Genomic DNA, 18,952 nt, shown 5'->3' on the forward strand with positions numbered 1-18,952 from the left:
TACTCGGAAAGTTCGTCAGTCAGCCAAGGCGTGCATTTATTTCGATTTACTTTCAATTTCTTAAACGGAAAACGTAAATTTATGTAGTATGTCAAAATGTTCAATAATTTTTCAAATTTCAATTGTATGTCATAAGTCGCATCATAAATAAAACCAAAATCATAACTCGAAATGTCAATATAAAATAATTGAATAGATTCCTTATTAAATAATCGGCGCTCGACAAACTGTTTCTTGTTGTTTTTTGCATTCCTGTGTTCCATTGTGAACACATACTTTTGGCCGTTATGGTCGCTAATAGCAGTGTCCACTGGCGACACAGTGAGGCAGTTGCGGGCATGGTTCGCTATGCCGCAGTCAATGCACGACGCGGAGTCAGCGGTCACGCGGGTCGGGAATGTCACAGTATTGGAGCAGCCGTAACTGCTAAGTACATCGTCGACCTGTTGTCGCAAGTTATTACTAGTAAGATAATTTACATTTTGATCGCCGACTATGAGAAACTTTTTATTTTCGTCAGTCAACTTTTTCAATAACAATTCCAAATTATTTAAATAAATGTCAAAGTCTCCATTACATGTCCTATATAATACTACAATAATCAAATTAAAACAAGATATTTCAATGGCCGTCAACTCTAAATGATAAGGAACGCAAAGGCTATGTAGGTCATTACGCTGTTTATACTGCGTACCCTCACGTGTAAAAATTGCTACCCCGCCGTGGGAGCCGGTGCGCTCGCGACAGTAGCTGTTCGCGTGCGCATAACCACATAACCTCGTGTGATCCAATTCATTTTTTCGGCACCATGTTTCACTTAAACAAAGTAAATCGGGTTTTTCATCGTTACATAGTAATTCGAGGAGTGAGGTTTTACCAGTAATTGATCTAACGTTTTGGTGGATTACTACGAACTTTTCCGTTACCTCATTGATGTCGGGCGTCGCTGCTCTGGGTTTTTTGGCTGCATAACATTAAAAAATCGTACTCCAACACCCTCGGGCCAGTTTTCCGCACTCCTAGCGATTTTCACTTTATCAGCCGGCACGTCCAGGCGGAAGGATGTATAGTTGCCACGAGTAACCACCAGCTGTTGGCACCCCGGTGTCGAGATTCTGTAATATGGCGATTGTCCACTTTTAGTGTTTAGCAGTAACACTTTGGTTTACTGCGACATAAACGCGTATTGCTTGTGTCAGCGCAACCTAACGTGTATATATAGGCAGGCATTTAGAGAATATACGTTCTTATATTATCACACATAAGGTTTTTGACTTCTACTCCCATCACCCGCTCGAAACCATATACATAACAAGTCTTATCTTGTTATTTGATGGCGACCGTGACCAGCGAACCAAGGAACTAACACTTAAAAAGGAAAATCTACCAAGACTACAAAAGAAGAGAAGAACCAACGCAGTCAAGATCAACCCAGAAAATCAATCACACTTTCAACGCAAGAATCCACGCAGTCAGAACCAACCAGCATTAAGAACCAACAGACAAGAAGAACCACCCAACATCAAAAAACGGAAACCAAGTTAAGAAGAGAAATCAAGAAGAGCGAAGATCGAAGAGCGTTGTCCAGGGTTTCCCGGCTCGCAAACCAAGAGGTGTCCAGGGTTATCCCGGCCCACCATAATCATCGGAAGCAGAGCCAGCCAGCCATATGAAGCGTCAAGCGAGTGCCACGTGGAGGTGCCAGCTCGCCAGGCCGCGTCAACAGCTGCCAAGAATGCCGGTCGCGAACTCGCACCGGACCGGACGAAGACGAAGCCGAGGACGGCCAGCCACGCAGCAATAGGATGTAAATCCTACGTGTAATTTAGTATTTTATTTAATTTTCTCTAAAAGCCAGCATTTTTTTCCAATTCAGTAGCAGTCATATTTAAATCATTCATAATTATTAAAGGTTGTCGCTAAACTCAATTTCGTTTCGAGCATAAATAATTTTCATAAGAAGTCATAATATAATATAAAAATTAAAAGTGTCGAATAGTGTCCTCAATTATGTATGTTGCAATTTGCAGCGCGTGCCACACGTTGTGCGCACGTCGACAGAAAACTTAACTAGGCCGCGAGACTTTGCCGCGAGTTAGAATATTTTAATAAGCGATGAATGAAATTTGATACATCGCATAACGATTAAGTAATAAACAACTCAATTCAATAAAATTATTTAATTGTTTTTGAGTAATGATTAATACTTTAGCTACGTGTCGGACTGATCACCTGATATACAGCGAAAGTTTGATTTATTACATAATTTTTTTTTTAATTTTGGAAGTTAAATAATAGTGTTTATTTTATAAAAAACCTTACAGTACGGTACAAGTTTGAGAAGTTTTAAGGAGTTTAATAGGCACATTCGTACAATGTGACCTTATAGCTAGAGCACTAGTCCTTCGTACTTGATCATAGTGTGATATACAGTATCCTCCGTGAAAGTTGTAGGAGACTTTTAAGTCTTAATGTATTTGTGTCTCTAGGTACAGGCAGAGCCGTACAGCCTGGCCTGATATGCCGCTATTATTGTGTTTTAGGGTGACCATGCCCTCGGGTAGCCAATCCCGCGTGTAGTTATGAAGTTCGGGTACGCACGGGAGCGTAGCCCATGATGTATTGATTATAGGGTGACCATGCCCTGGGTAACCATTCCCATTAATTATGTTAGGAGCTTAGGACTCCGTCTTAATACGGCATTAGTTATTTTTATTACGAGATTTATAGGGTACCGTAACTATAAACCGCGAGAGTGAATATTTTAAAGTTGAATACCAAATGTTTTTAAATGTTTTAAAGTTGAATAGTAAATGTTTTAAAGATGAAGAGTAGGTAAATGTTTTTAAAGAACGAGATTTATATTTTATGCGAAAAGGAAGTAAATTAATATTTTAACGTTTGAGAGATGATAACATTTTAAGTGAAGATAATATTTTCTTATTAAAAGATAACGATATTTTTTTACAAGGACTACGACATTAAATAATACGACACATAAAGTCAAGCTAAATAAAGATTGTTTGCATTATACCTATATAGTTTATTAACATTTTTTTTATTGATTTCAGAAAAAATTGTAAACAAGTAACATGCGTTTAAATTTTTTCTTCTGCCACCCCGGCGGTGAGAGGAACGTTCGGGGGAGGTGTAATATGGCGATTGTCCACTTTTAGTGTTTAGCAGTAACACTTTGGTTTACTGCGACATAAACGCGTATTGCTTGTGTCAGCGCAACCTAACGTGTATATATAGGCAGGCATTTAGAGAATATACGTTCTTATATTATCACACATAAGGTGTTTCAATACATACTCCCTGCTACTGCTCGAAACAACATAACAAGATCTCTCCTGTTATTTGAATTCCCATCTGAGTCTGGACGTGGTGTATGACGTCGTCCGAAGTGGTATCCTCGCTGAGGTTGTACACATGCAGACTAACGACGCGGGGAGGGGCTGCACGCAGGCCGCTAATGCACGAAGCTTGAGGTCGGTCAGAGGATGTGACCAGTGCTGCGGGTGGCTCAGTAACAGTTACGTTAGTGTCAGTTGCGGTAACAGCAGCATTTGCAGCCGTAATGTTCTTGCGAGCTCCTGTGGACGGCTTACTCTGGTTTTTGGCTGCACGACGCGAACGAGTTGTACGCTTCTCAGGCATGGCAGGCTCAGATTTTGCCGCCTTGGAATATGTCTGACTGGTCTGAGTGAGATCATCCGGTGTTTTCGCCTGCGATACGGGGCTGGGAGGCTCGGAGCAACCAGTAACTGAGTCATCCAAGTTGGGGCTCGTAGGAACAGCTGATACAGGCATGAGTGGCTCAGATAGTAAGGGTTCCTGATCTAATGCTTTATCAATTATCACGGTATAGTACATACAATCTCCATATTTCATTGTTTATAAATGCTAAACAGGAGTGTGACCAGTAAGTTGAATAGGGTAATTTCCCGAAAGTAGGGTAATTGATGCCCTTCTTATTATATCATTATGTATATAAGAGATAATTTAGGATATTTAGGTAAATAGCTAAATTATTGATTTTGCATTTTTAAACTAAAGGAAATTAAAGACGTTTACATGAATAATGTTTGATAGTTAACGTATGTAAGGTAAACATACTCATGGTGCTCGACGCGGTCCCAGTCCAGTACATGTCATCTTGAAACTTAAACCATTGTCAATAGAGGTGACAGCAAGGTGTCATCTATTGGACATTAACATGTCGAGCACTAGTACATTTACCTTATATTTATTTTTTGTATAAAACCAGATGTGTTACAAGTTAAATATATATATTATTTATTTGCACAAAGTAATTTGCATGTAATTTGCAAGTAATGCGCATTTTCAAGACCTATAAAATCAGTTACCTACACACTTTTTTTATTGTCTAACGTAAAACTGTCTTACTTTAATATTTGAAAACAAGGACGACATTGAAAATAATTGTTTCACCATTAGGGGACAATTTGTGTTACATGGTATCACTCGTCTACACGCACACTTTCAAACCGTCCGCCATTGCAGTGTCACAATTTGTCTTAAGTGACATTCCCTCTGTCAAATATATAACTCTATGGTACTAGCCCGCGATTTCTCTGGTAGCAAATTACTAGCCACTGCCTGTGCTGTCTCTTGAATTTCGATAGGCGTCAGCGTAAGAATATCATGTTCTTCATTAGAAGAACTGATTTTTATAGCGAGCGTAGATACGTGTTTCTTGTATTTTTTTGTCAAACACAATTTACACTATCCAATTCAGTGAGTATTTTCCGATCCCGCCTTTTTTACTTTTTTTATCACTTTTAAGAGGCGTTTTTCTGTTGTTTGCTTTAAACCGACTCTAAACTTAGAAGCATATTTGCTAAAAAACCATAAACAGCTACAAAAGTAAAAAACGCTTTAAGCGTGAATCGAATGAACTGACTGAATGAATGAATGGTTTTGACATTTCTTTTTTTTTTAAACAAGATATTGGTCCTATAAATAACCTAATTTTATTTTTAAAGGAAAAAGTTGCGCCAAAAGAGACCTTTTATTGATTTTTATGTTTTAAATTATACTCATTGCTGTAGCGAACCGTCACCAATGACAGATGATGATAACAATGAAACATTGTAGTAGTGGTGCCCCATTTCCAGCTTGGTTTTAGACCATCTTTTGCCACATTTCCGAACAGTGGCGTGAAAATATAATTGCAAACTTTGCAAGTTAAGTAAATAATAGTTCTGCTTGTAAAAAACATTACACCTTCTCTTTAACAATATACTTAATACAATTATTTTCCACTGCTCCCGACCACTTTAAAATTTCAGCGTGAACCCGTCAACGCGACAAAACCGAAAGTTGGCGAGAACACTCTTACATCAAAATGACACATGTCACTTGCTTTTCCTTGGATATACGACATTTTGTCATTATCAGGGATCTCACAACACCACCAATCTTATAAAAGGGCATATGTAACTAAGCTTTCTTTTGGAGATACGACCTTTTGGAGCAGTGTGAAATTGTAAAGAGTGCGTCAAAACTCTGCGCCAAGTTTCGTAACTCGAACCATTTACACAAACTTTGTTTATTTGTATACAGTGTTTTTTACCGCAACAATAATAAGGGGGTTAAAAAAATATGTTGTCAAAGAAAAAGTTTTTCATTAATATTTGAGGACGATCGCTTAACTTTGTTTTTTCTAAAATTTCGGACGAAAAATATGATGCGTTAACATTTTGTTCTGTTCAATTAGATGCACAGTTAGCTTAGACGTACTCTATTTCAACTACATCTTTAATAATATTTTTAAAACAAATTAAAAAAAGAGACAGTATTAATAATTTTCTCCGTTTTCTCGTTTTACCTATCGCTTGTGCTATTTTCTCAGCCGCGTTTTGTTACATTTTAATTTACATATTTAACTTACGCGTATTTTATATGCTTATCTCGACTCGTGTTTGCCTAGCCGAGTTTAACTTGGCGCTTTAATGTATTTTTAACTTAATGCATTGTAAAATTAAAGTATAAAGTCGGGTTGTAAGGTATCAACTAAATTAACCTAGTGTAGGCTGTGTATCTTACAAGAACATTTGCAAAGTATCTTATAGGGAGCTCATTTTTTGTCGATAATTATTAATGCTTCGCAATGCTTAATCTATATATCTATCTACGTATATGGAACTTCGTAACCAGTTGTGATCGAAATTTTATTCGGTCTTTTAGGAAACCGGTTGCGATCGAAAACTGTTTTCTTCTTATACATAACTAGTTACGATCGAACACTTTTTTTTTGCGAGAAAGCGAGCGAGATGCATAGAAAGTAAGCTACGCACACGCTAGCGAATATGTCAGCGTCAAACTGGGGGTAACCATATAGCAACATAATATTATTTTTGTTAAAAAAGAAACTTAATATAACCGACCGACCGATCAAGGTCGATTTCCTCGCAAGTTAAAGAATAAATATTTTAAGTTGTTTAGGGTTGAAGTTTATAAAAATATGCGTTCACCAGGAAGTTGACTACTTCCCACTAGTTCCTTAATATTCCCTCTTTTATACTGAACAGTTTTCAAATTACTGACCCAACTTCTTCAAAGCGCGATAATACCAGAAAGAAATAGTTTTTTAATTTAAAATTTGTCGTAAAGAAAAGTTATATGGGGAATTTTGAAAGCGGAATTTAAAGGATAAAGTAGTTTAGAACTATGCTTGTTGACCGAGCGTTAGCGAAGGTCTGCATTTCAGCTTGGCCAAAAATGCTTTAGTATGTCCGGATGTTTTCTTCTGCAGGCCGCATTTCTCAACCGTGAAATTTTGTGGGAAAATTTGGTGGTTAGATATCATTTTTTTGTCGTTTCGTGTTTTGGAGAATGCTCAAAATGGTGGAAATTCAAATAAAGGACTTAAGTGCATAGGGTCTTTATCACTGAAGACCATCGTGAGTTAACTGAAGTTATATTTTTACATTTTTATAGCTTTAGACGTATATCACGAGTTCTGCAACTCACAGAGCCACTAATTACTATACAATTATATTTTAATGTGAGTCTCAAGTAAAAAGAGCACTTACTTAAATAGTATGAAACTAACGTACAAGTGTCTGAACACAACGTGGTATTGTTTTCATAATTATCTAAATTAAAAAGATATCTTTAACTCATATGATTCATTAAACTAGCTCCTCATTTAATATTATAAGGTATCCCTACCAAAAGTTAAAGATAATTTTGTTGGTATCATGATTTCCATTAAGTGCTAATTATATTTTTTGTTTTTTACAGGTAAATCACTTCAATTGGTCTGGCGATTATACTACTTATTGATTTGGTAAGTACGCATTCAGCTTAAACTTGTTGATGGATCAGTGTTTAAATTAAAATCAAAATGGCAGACCGCATGTCAATTAAAATGGGCCTGTTGAAATTGTACTGTTATTGGGGATTGTCGAAATGGAGTAGTTATTTCAGTTTAAAACTTTGATTATGTCGAGGATACAAAGGTTAATATAAACGAGTCGATTTTGAAAACCTGCTTTCAAATAAACAAATCGCATCCAAATTGGTTTATCCGTTTAAGAGCTGCAGTGCCACAGACAGACATACACACACACACCTCTTTTTTTTCATCGGGGGTTAAAGCAATAATTTGCAAAAGCAAAACATTAATTTCACCCTCGAACTATTAGCGCTCTCTCGCTTTGTTCGAGCGTCAAAATGTCTCAAGAGTAATGGGTCGTTTGTAACCCTTGTTAAACAATCTAACTAAATAAACGAAACTACACAGAGAATTCAACAATTAAAAGATATTCCATAGATTTGAATATTCGGCTCCTCCTTCCCCACTCTAGTGATTTCTAAATGGTCTCGGCATATCGAACAATACGTGTACATATTTATGAGCGGCTGCGTGAAGGACCGCGTGCCACCGATAGCTCATACATTATGCGCATACACAAAACAACTGACTTTATTAATTTTTGCTAGTAAGTGTGTGAAGAAGATGGCCTACAATATTTTGTATAAATACCTCTTCCGTTCTTGTTTATTTATCCGTTCGCGGCTAAATAAAACAGTCTACGTACTTCAGTTCGCTTTATAATATTCGTATTTTAATAAAAATCCTGTACCGTCGTGGCATATGTTACTAATGTAATCAAAGTAACAATGTATCCGACTACCTCATAAGTGGCACCCCTGCGTAGCGTAGGGTTCTCCACATCATACTTGTATTGAGGCAAACTTTATTTGAAAACATATTTTAATATTTTTCTTAGGCATTGTTACTGTAGTATCAACCCTTGTATTTATGTCTTTAAATGCCTGATACAAATGTTGTCCATAATTGTTTTCCATCGTATTTTCTCGGAATCGTTCGTATTTGTCATGCTACTTCAGACAATCTCAGTACTTTTTGTACAGAGACTGACTGAAATAGTAAGACACGTTCGTACATTGCCGTGAAAATACGATGGAAAATAATTATGCACTACATTTGTACCTAACTACAGCCAAATCAATCAAGCGTCTTTCAACAAAAAGGCCACCACGTGACCTATCACTCTGTATAAACAATAGTCACAATCACAATACAAGTCCCACTCGACGGGACCCGCGGTGTTTAATTGGAACGCCCGCCCTCGAACCTCCTTCCGGCCGAATGGTTGACAGAAAGGGCCCAATAATAATAAGGGCCGAATTGTCTGCCCTTATCCAATTTCTCCCCATTCCGTTTACTGGAATATCAACTTTATTTCTACAGAATCAAAGTTCTTTTCAAAACAGAAGTCGTGTAGGATATATGATGTTTAAGTAAACAATATATTTCACGCCTTTCTGTGAGAGCCTCTTAATTTTTTCCTTGGAGTATTCCTTGCCGGTAATTAACGTTTTGCGTTTAATTTACACGGCTCGTTTCGGGTTAGGTAGTTTTAGGACTTTTAGGTTTAGATAACGTCAGAGTTTTATTTTCATGTTGTAAATTAGTGATATTTTTATTATGATATAGGAGGCAAACGAACAGAAGAATCTCTTGACGTCGCCGGCCTTTAATCATTGACGTATAATATCTAAGGACGGGCTAATGGGGCACTAAAATGGTACTACTTCAGCGGTGTTACTCACGAATTCCAGCCAATCGTGCAGTCTTACGCAACTAGTTGCGACCAATAGCGCGCGTAAGCGAACTCGTCAACCAATTGCGTGCATGATGCGAACTCATCAACCAATAGCGTTGTAGCGGTTTCACACCGCTGTACTAGCCCCTGTCATGCCTCATTATTATTGCCCGTAAAGCCAGTCCCTAGATATCAATGCCTTTAATAAGGGCTTTAGCTGTGCGTGTTAGTATGACTGCGTGTGGCTTGAAGTTCGTAATACACCCTATCGGCACACCTTCTGAGTATGGAACTAAGCTAGAGTTACTGAACCGTCGACCTAAACTCTCATTAGAGCATGATTCATGGGGCAACTTTAGCCTGCAGTGACTCGTGTGGGCGAATTAGGGGTGCATTAAAGAGCAACGTCTGAGAAGCGATTATAAATAATTACAAATACTAAATCATTTATTTGGATCTGAGATGTAATGTTTTACAGTTAGTATTTTTATCGTGTTGGTGGTGGTGTTGTGGTGAAAATATGTTGTCTTTCGCTCGGTAGCAAAATTTGTGTAACCCTCGTGCCTTCGCAACGCTCAATATTCCACTTATAGAACCACTCGCTACACTCGTGGTTAAATTTTGAAGTATTTCGCTTTGTTGGGTATCAGTAGCACGATGCGTTAAATATTATTTATTTAATCTTCTCTAGGTAAATTCCAGGTGATGTTTACTAGGCATACGATAGTCTTAATTTTAGGGGATGATTTTTATTGCGACTATTTCCAAACCATTCATTGAAACATTTCATTGGCTGTCCCGTACAAACACAATTATGTTATTTCGTGTATCAGAAATATTATTTCAGTATTATAAGGCGATGATTACTGTTTCTCTATCACAACTAATAAACAACCAAATGCAATTTACAACAAAACCACAAAACCCAAACTAACAACAGCAAACAAATTTATAATCCTCGTATAAAAAGGCATTAAAACCTCGTTAGTGTACTATCTATAGTACCTGCCTATTGTTCCCATTCTTTGTGCAGCCCATTATGAGGTGTTGCAGTTACTAACTGGATATATTGTTTGCAGTTGGGTAAAATGTTAACTAGACCTGGAGCACGATTCTGATTTAACTATTTGTTATGGTTTTGATCTTATTTCGATACGACCTTGAAGATTGGTCACGCCGATTGGTGAATGCGAAATGAAGTGAAAGTCGTGCGTGACTCGTTCTATAAGAAGAGTTAATTTTTCCACCAATATATGTAGGACATTTTTGTGTAGAATTGAATAAGCTTTAATTTTGCCTTACACCTTATTCTCATAGAACACGTAGATTCAGAGTAAAACGCGAATTTCTCCAGGAAGGTACACCATTGACGTATTATATCTGAGGACAAAATGGTACTAGTCCAGCGGTGTCACTCATGAATTTGAGCCAAAAGAGCCAATAGTTGCGACCAATCGCGCGCGTGATGCGAACTCATCGACCAATCGCGTTGTAGCGGTGTCACAGTGAGTCACACCGCTGTACTGGCCCCATTGTTATTGCCCGTAAGGTCAGTCCTGAGATATACGTCTATGAGGTACACATTTTCCAAGATGGCTGCGGTTTGAGGTCGCCAAATTATGTCAAATAGTGTGGACATGAAAAAGGGACCTTTAATTAACATATATACCAAATTTCATGACTATCCAAGAGATTTCGAGGTTTATCCTATTTAGATTGTGCTACAAGTCGATCGTCAATGTCATATCGAAACCAGTTCAAAACTGTTACAAATAGTTAAATTGGAATGAACCTCCTCGTATTTACATTGTAGTTTACGATTGCCTATTAGGTTAAGTGCACCTTAACCTAAAACTGCTTGTTCTTTAAGCACTAAGTAGGAACTGCAACATTTTCTAGACATTTTTATTCTGAATGAAGTCTTACTTAGTATTAACTGAAGGTGTACGTGAACAATTAGAATCCGTCTAAATAGTTTTATTGCATGTACGCATTATATTAAAACAAAATATCACCTCAAATAAATATGACGTCCCACGAGTAAAGGTACCTTATGTCGATCGACGCTTAAGCTGTTATTAACGTCGCTTTATACTAATGCAATATTACCTACTCGAGGTAAGTGCCAACCGCCATAAGGGACCTTTACCCGTGGAGCGCCACAATCACAAATGATTAGGTATCAAACTGCATTAAATGTATTACCTCATTTATCTACAAACACATCTACCCTACGGTCTTTCAAATTACACTACATCCGTAATCTAAACCTTTACCCAATTAATTAAATGCCCAAAGCACCCTTATTTATTCACAAGAAAGTCTTAAACACCACAATTTACTTCTAAACATACGTCTTTTTAAAGAACTTCAACTCTCAACACTGAATAAACTACAAGTTCTTCATCAAAAAGGGCGTAAATGCCTATTATTACCAAGTAACATATACCTGTTTAACAGTGAGCAGGGCTTGATATGTGAACTGATTAACTGTGTACCCCTCAATCTGAGTTCGAAGGGTAATCACTCCACGGACAAAAGACTCGGATGAGATGGAACGTTGCCCCATGTGATTCGTCGAATAGCAATGTTTGCAGGTGTATGTTTTCCTACGCATTGGCACTTGGCAGTGAGACTAGTGAGTACTATACCGGCAATGCGGGAAATGCTTTTGATTTTGGAATTTTAGATAGGAGTTTTAAATGGAATTTATATTTAACTTCTATTGTAACAAATCTTCATATATCTTATAATTCTATATTTTCTCTTACTCTTAAATAATAAACTTAAGTGTTTCATCATTATTATTATTAAAATCAACTCATTAAATCGATAATAATATGCTCTTTTAGTCATTAAATTTTCGACTGCGTAGTTAATAATGTAAAACATAGAAGATATTTGGATTAGTTGAAATTATCCCGCACTCGACATTTTCCCCACTGTACCTTAATATCATTGTAATGTCAAAATCTTCCATTTGGGCCTCAAATGGCGCACGTCCAAAACAAACCTAATTTACTTTCTTTCCGAACCTAAAACCAGATGTTGTTACTATTCGTACATACAATCACACATACAATACAAGATTCCTGATCTTGCCGAGACTCGCATCACGTAGCTTCACGACGTCGACAGCCCGCCGGCTGTGGCGCGCTCGTGTGGAACTGCCTTTAGGGACGGGACACTGCAAGTTTTATCGATACTGATAGCAATTATCAAATTATTTTTGCAATTTATATCTCCCAGAACTTATTCTTAGGGTTTTTATGTAAAAGTCGTATCTTTCTTCTCATTTAAAACAAATTAGTCTAAGTAGTAGTCTAAGACATTGTGGCACTCTTTGGGGGAGGCCTATGTCCAGCAGTGGACGTCCTCTGGCTGATATGATGATGATGATGAGTCTAAGTAATCTGTATTTTTAGGTACTTATCATCAAGTCTCTGTATATTAACCTGTTTGGTAGATAATTATTGTTATTTAAAACCAGGCATAGTTTAAAATGATAGCATAAGCCATAAGGCAGTGTTGAAAAAGTTTACTGACTCTGATAAGTTTCATAAAATTGCGGGAGTACCTTCCTTTTACCTGTTTTTGGAGAGCATAACATGAGCATGAGGTCTATCAATTATCTAAACCAGGAGTTCCAAGTTTTAATCCAAAAAGGTTTTAACTCGATTGATGACATAAGTTATTATCTCGCACTTAACTAAAGTAACCTAGCTAAGGCATGAAACAGCCAGGTATATTTTAATAAGTATGCTTAAGTACATTATAAAACTGTCGACACTGACTCAACCGGAAAGTCGATATCCTGCGCAGCGAGCAATAATACCGTACGAAAATTGCGTCTTAAGCGTTCTTACGTTATCGACACGATCACATCACTAACGCCGGAATCCTGCCCACTGGTCCGCGTAGCCCTGATTAATGGTGCCGTATGAAAATTGCGTCTCACGCATTCTTAAGGCTCCGCTGAAGAACCGATGTCTCACACAAATCTTGGCCAAGTTTAATTTGAAACTGTCTTTCTCAGTCGGTTGGGTCAGTTGAAACGATGTTAGTTTGTCCAGCGATGTTGTATATTTTGGCAAGCTACGACGATGTGTAATTATTGTAATTGTTAAACTGCATATCCTTTATAGTTCGTTTTTTTAGCATTAGAAAGAACTTGAAAGAAGGTAAGCGGGCTTGAAATGTCTTTTAAATGAAAAACGCTACTACTAACTATTACTAACTATTACTTATGAAATCAGAAGAATATAAATGATCGTATTAGATTCATAATTGTTACATATTTGCCGTTAACTTATTTTTAAAATGTGTTTTTTAATTCAAAGACACATCAAGATTGTTTACCTTATTTCTAATGCTAAAAAAACGAACTATAGTAGGTACGTTTTTATTTGAACATATTTTAAGAGAGATATCATAAAAACGTTGTACTTATTTAGCCTTACCAAAAGGTGATGTTTAATGTCTTTGTATCATTCGCAGTGAGTAAATGTTACTTAAGTCAAAATACCCAAACTCCGAGCAATATCAAGCCTGTCAAGCGTTTTTAAACCATCCATCTCTTGCCGTCTCATCCATAAATCATGTCCACTAATTCATATAACCTGAACGACAAGTCGTAAAACGAATAATGCATCGAATTTGGGGTTTAATATTGATCCCTTTTCTTCAAGCCCTCAAATTGCATTCCACTATTTTTCCAATACTATGGCGACCGGGGGTGCCTATTCCAATATCCTAGTAAAGGAATTAGGAGCCCTTCGTTTTTCTTGGCCTCCTTTGATCTGCCTTTTCGCGCATTTTTCAAAGCTTTTCTGGCCGGCCGATGTAAATTATTCCGAATTAGATTGGGGAATGTATTGATATTCTAATGCTGTTTTGGATGGTTGAATATGTTTGAAAGTTGGAAAGATAGTCGGGATAAATAAGATATCATTTAATTCATTGATAAAAGAGACTTTTATTTATAAACAATTGTGCCCCGTTAACATTACTAAATGCAATGCCGATAATGTTTAATTAAGAACTAAAACTCATATTATGCGGTAACTAGACTTTCAAGCAATTTTGACAATTTAGTAACACAACACTTTTGGTGCATTCAGTCGTCATCTACTTATCAGCAACTACTCTTCTTCTGCCATGCCTTATCCCTTTATTTGGGGTCGGCCCTCCTCGTTTTACGGCGCCAAGACAGTCGGTCTTGGGTTGTCTGCTTGTCCAGTTGAGCTCGTTCTATATCCTTAGCAACGGTTGTCCACCACGTGGCGGGCGGTCGCCCTCTACCTCTCTTTTTATCCGGGATAGCCAGGGCCTTCTTTACAGCGTTGTTTTCGTCCCGTCGCATTACATGACCGTACCATCGCATACGACTTTCCATCATCTTATCCACTATGGGAGCAACTTTAAAAGAACCTCGGATATATTCATTCCGCACTCTGTCCAATCTTGTTACTCCGGCTGCCCACCTTAGCATTCTCATTTCAGTCGTGTGCATCTTTTGTTCATGTTGCTTTTTGACGGCCCAGCACTCGCTACCATACATCATGGCTGGTCTTACTGCCGTTTTGTAGACTTTGCCCTTCAGCCGGATCGGCATTTTGGCATCACACAACACACCTGTAAGGGTTCTCCATTTTAGCCAGGCTGCATTTGTTCTATGGGTAGCGTCCGCATCGATGCTGGCATCAGAGCTTAGCATCGATCCCAGATACTTAAATTGATGTACTTTCGGTAATGGCTGTCCGTCAATTGAAATGGCTATATCAGATGATGGTCCATCTTGGAATTTGCAATGCAGGTACTCTGTTTTGTTTCTGCTAATGCGGAGGCCATTATTCTCTAGCGCTTGTTTCCAGTCCTGCAAGGTGTTCTGCAGGTTCTTTCCGCATTTATCGGCTATAACTATATCGTCAGCATATAATAAGCACCATGGGAGGGCTGATTGGACGTGCTTGGTGAGGTAGTCCATTGACAGGTTGAATAGGAGTGGACTTAGAGCCGAGCCCTGATGCACTCCAACTCTGACTTCAAATGGCTTACTAACACCAGCCACACTTCTCACTTGTGTACTGATGCGGTCGTACATATCTTTTACCAGACAGATGTAGTATTCTGGTATTTCTTGTGCCCTCATAGCTTGCCATACTAATCTACGCGGTATTCTGTCAAAAGCCTTCTCGAGGTCTATGAACACGATGTGAAGGTCCTGTTTGCTAGCACGCTGCTTTTCCATGAGAATTCTTACAGTTTGTATCGCATCAGTCGTGGATCTTCCTGGAGTGAAACCGTATTGATTTTCAGATATAGATATCAGTCGGCTAAGGCGATTATTGAGGATGCGTTCCCAGATTTTGAGTGTATGGGATGTGAGCTTGATACCCCTGTAATTTCCGCAGTCACTAACGTCGCCTTTGTTTTTATAGTATGGTACTATATAGCTACATCGCCATGACTCGGGGATTTTATTGGAGATTAGGATTGCATTAAAGAGTTTTGTTAGCCATTCTATTGCAACAGGTCCCAGCATTTTCCAGAGATCTGCGGGAATGTTGTCAGGGCCCACTGCCTTATGGTTCTTCATCCTGCTAACCGCTGACCTAACCTCATCTATACTGATCTTGTGTAAGGGCCCAGCTATTTTTGGAATGTCCTCAAGCGGTTGGCTCGGGAACTCTTCATTTAGTAGTTTTTGATAGTATTGAGTCCAACGATCTTTGATTTTATAGTCGTCCGTTAATAAAACTCCTTTATCATCTTTGATATATTTATTGATTTTTATGTCCTGGCCTGCTTTGTGTCGATTTCTTGCCAGCTTAAATATTTCTTTGTCATTTACAGCGTGTTCTAATTTAGAGTAGAAGACTTCCCGTGATTGTGCCCTGTTTTGTGCCACTTTACGCTTAGCCGACTTTTTGGATATTTTGTATTTCTCATGGTCTTCAATTAGCCCTGTTTCTTGCCATTGCTTGAAGCTCTCTTTTTTGGATCTCAGATAGCCTTTAACCTCTTCAGTCCACCATGTGGGGTCTTTATTGTCATTGAGTCTACCTTTTGATATTCCGAGCGCTACTCCGGCTTCTTTTTTACAGAAAATTTCGAATTTAGACCACATATCCTCTGCGCTGGTGGTGTTATTGTCGTCGTCCATATCCTCTGATAGTTTTGTTTGGAGCCTATTTATTAGATCAACCCCCTTCTCAGTGTCTAGAAGGTACCATTTAATAATGAGGTTTTGCTTTTAGTGTGTTTTAAAGGTCTGGGTAATTTTATACAACTAACTAAGATTCTGTGTTGGGTCGTTAATGCTTCACCTGGTATTACCTTGCAGTCTTTAACGGTTCCGAGTGAAGTCCTATTGGTCAGTATGAAATCAATCTGAGACTGCTTACCTCCGTTTTTATATGTAATCAGGTGTTCTGATTTCTTGTTAAAATATGTATTTACCAAGGCTAGGTTGTGTCTTGCGCAAAAATCTAGTATTTGTTCACCCTCTTTATTCCTAGTGCCATACCCAAACTGACCCATAATCTCTTTGTACTCAATGTTGTGTTGGCCTACATGCCCATTCAGATCACCTCCAATGTATTTTACTTCTTCTGGTGGAATAGAGTTAAGTAAATCATCGAAATCATCCCAGAATTCTTGCTTTTCTCTGTCAGTGCACCCGGTTTGCGGTGCATACACTGAAATAATGTTAAGAGGTGGTTGTTTTTCCACAGCTAATTTCACCGCTATTAATCTGTCACTTTTTCTGTCAATTTTTATTATTCGCTGCTTGAGGTTCGGGTCGAGTACTATCGCAACTCCATTGCGAGAATTGGTAGTTCCGTGATACAAAAGTTGGTAGCCATTTCCTAGCTCCCTGGACTTAGAGCCTTTCCATTTAGTTTCCTGGAGACAACATATGTTAATTTGCCGTGTTTTTAGAACGTTTGCAAGCTCTTGGCTTCGCCCGGTGAGAGTACCGATGTTCCACGTGGCTAATCTTACCCGTGACTGCGCGTTATGCGTATGCGAATGCGCATATTTGTCGTTTCTTACGTCGCTTACGGGGGACGCCCTAGTATATTCTTCGTTATTCGCATTTATCGCATTATCATCGCCACCGTCGCTTCTGGGGTACGCCCTAGCATTATTCGTTATCCTTACATTGCCTTTCATGTTTACGAGGAGGAGGTATTTTGACTATAAGTTTTACGGCCGGTTGTCACCTGACGCCAAGGCTGTAACCTGCACCAGGTTGTGGGCGCTGCCGTTGATCCCTGAAGGATTCATCCGCCACCATCCCTTCTGGACGTCCCAGTCTAGACGCACAGCACTACAAAGACCTCTGCTCCAAGTACGTCGAAGAAGCTCCTTGCAGGGGTTTGATAACGGAGTGTCCTTCTCCGGCCTGTTGGTCCGCGAGGGCTATTTTATTTCACCCCTGCCCTCCATATCTGGCGAGCTTTCCCCTATCCGCCACCTGGGGACGCGTTCCCTAGGGGTGAGGCTCCCCCGAGAAACTTATCAGCAACTACATTATTTGGATTTTATTTCAACTTTTGCTAATATTAAACCGTATTTTATTTTGCTGAAATCCGTAATTCTTCGTTACAATTCAAACGCATTCCACGTTCTAAACCGAAAATATTATTCGGATTTCAACGATCACGTTTCGAATGAACAACATTCAGTGTTCAAGCTTTTTCGACAAAAAAAAACCCATATCCATATTACGTGTTTTCAAAAAATAGTAACGTACTTTACAGCGTGGGAATAAGGTGCACAATAGGCTGTTATCTTATAGTAACATACGGTGGATATGATAAGCAGTAGCGTGCTGATATTGAGATTCTCGACCACGCCATCAGTATTCGAAGTTTATCGACTCCCTGGCAGACTTCGATGCCAATCCATCACTATGAATAGCCTAGAATAAACAGCCTATAAGGGATTCATATTTGGAATATGTACCTAAAGAGTTTGGTATTGTAAATATTGGTATAGTCGGTCCGCTTTTCTAAGATCAAGTAGGTACGCCATAGTAAATGTATGGCGGACAGGCTATAACACTATTTTTTTTCAAACGGCGTTATCAGTCAGTAAACTTTTTATGTATCCAACCAGTTTCAATCATACTTGTGTATCTATTTTTTTTACGTAACTACCTAGTTGTCCTAACTAAAGCGATTTCTATATTGAGTTGTCTTCCGGCTTCATTTACGCTTCACTTGAATAAGACTTGGAAAAGAGTGATGGGTAAGATATAACCTGAGGGGTCTACTCTATCGCTCTAGCTTATTCGAGCGAGCGACAGAGAGGCAGATAACGTTATTCGATTTTTCAATGTTGGCGGTAGGCCCTCTAATGTCTAAATGTCACTGTCTCTATTTATAGCAAATTTTTTAATGGAAAAATATGAATATTAAGCAAATATACTAATAATGTGCTAGAATAACTCTGTTCGGTTTCTTAAATAATGGCAAACAATTAGTTATCGCGATTTAAAGCCGGATAGTTTGTTTATTTGTGTATCGTGTACAATAAAAAAATACTTTTGACTTTGACTTTACCAAGCGCAAGAACAGTAGGTAATTACAGTCTACCAGAATACCTTTATGACCTTTTCACTGATATTCAAAGTATAAGTATTTCAGTTCGATCGGTCTGTCTTGACTGAACATTTAAACGTGCCTATACAAACAGTGAAGTGTCTACTCCGGTCCGTGAGCTCTTGAGTCCTTTAGGGGTAGGGTAAGTACTTGAACTACTCCTACCAAAATAGCCCGCTTTAAGATAATACAAGAAATATATTGTGTTTGTTGTGAAATGGTTGTTTTTTAATTAAG

At 38.4% G+C, this 18,952-nt stretch overlaps 1 protein-coding gene across 1 annotated transcript in view; it reads left to right on the forward strand.

Annotated features, from left to right (window-relative positions):
* Nucleotides 1-18,952, forward strand: part of LOC134798617 (dystrophin-like) — a 734,075-nt gene that overhangs the window by 265,477 nt on the left and 449,646 nt on the right. The window lies entirely within an intron of this gene.

Source organism: Cydia splendana, chromosome 1, assembly GCF_910591565.1.
Source record: "Cydia splendana chromosome 1, ilCydSple1.2, whole genome shotgun sequence".
NCBI classification, from domain to species: Eukaryota; Metazoa; Arthropoda; class Insecta; order Lepidoptera; family Tortricidae; genus Cydia; species Cydia splendana.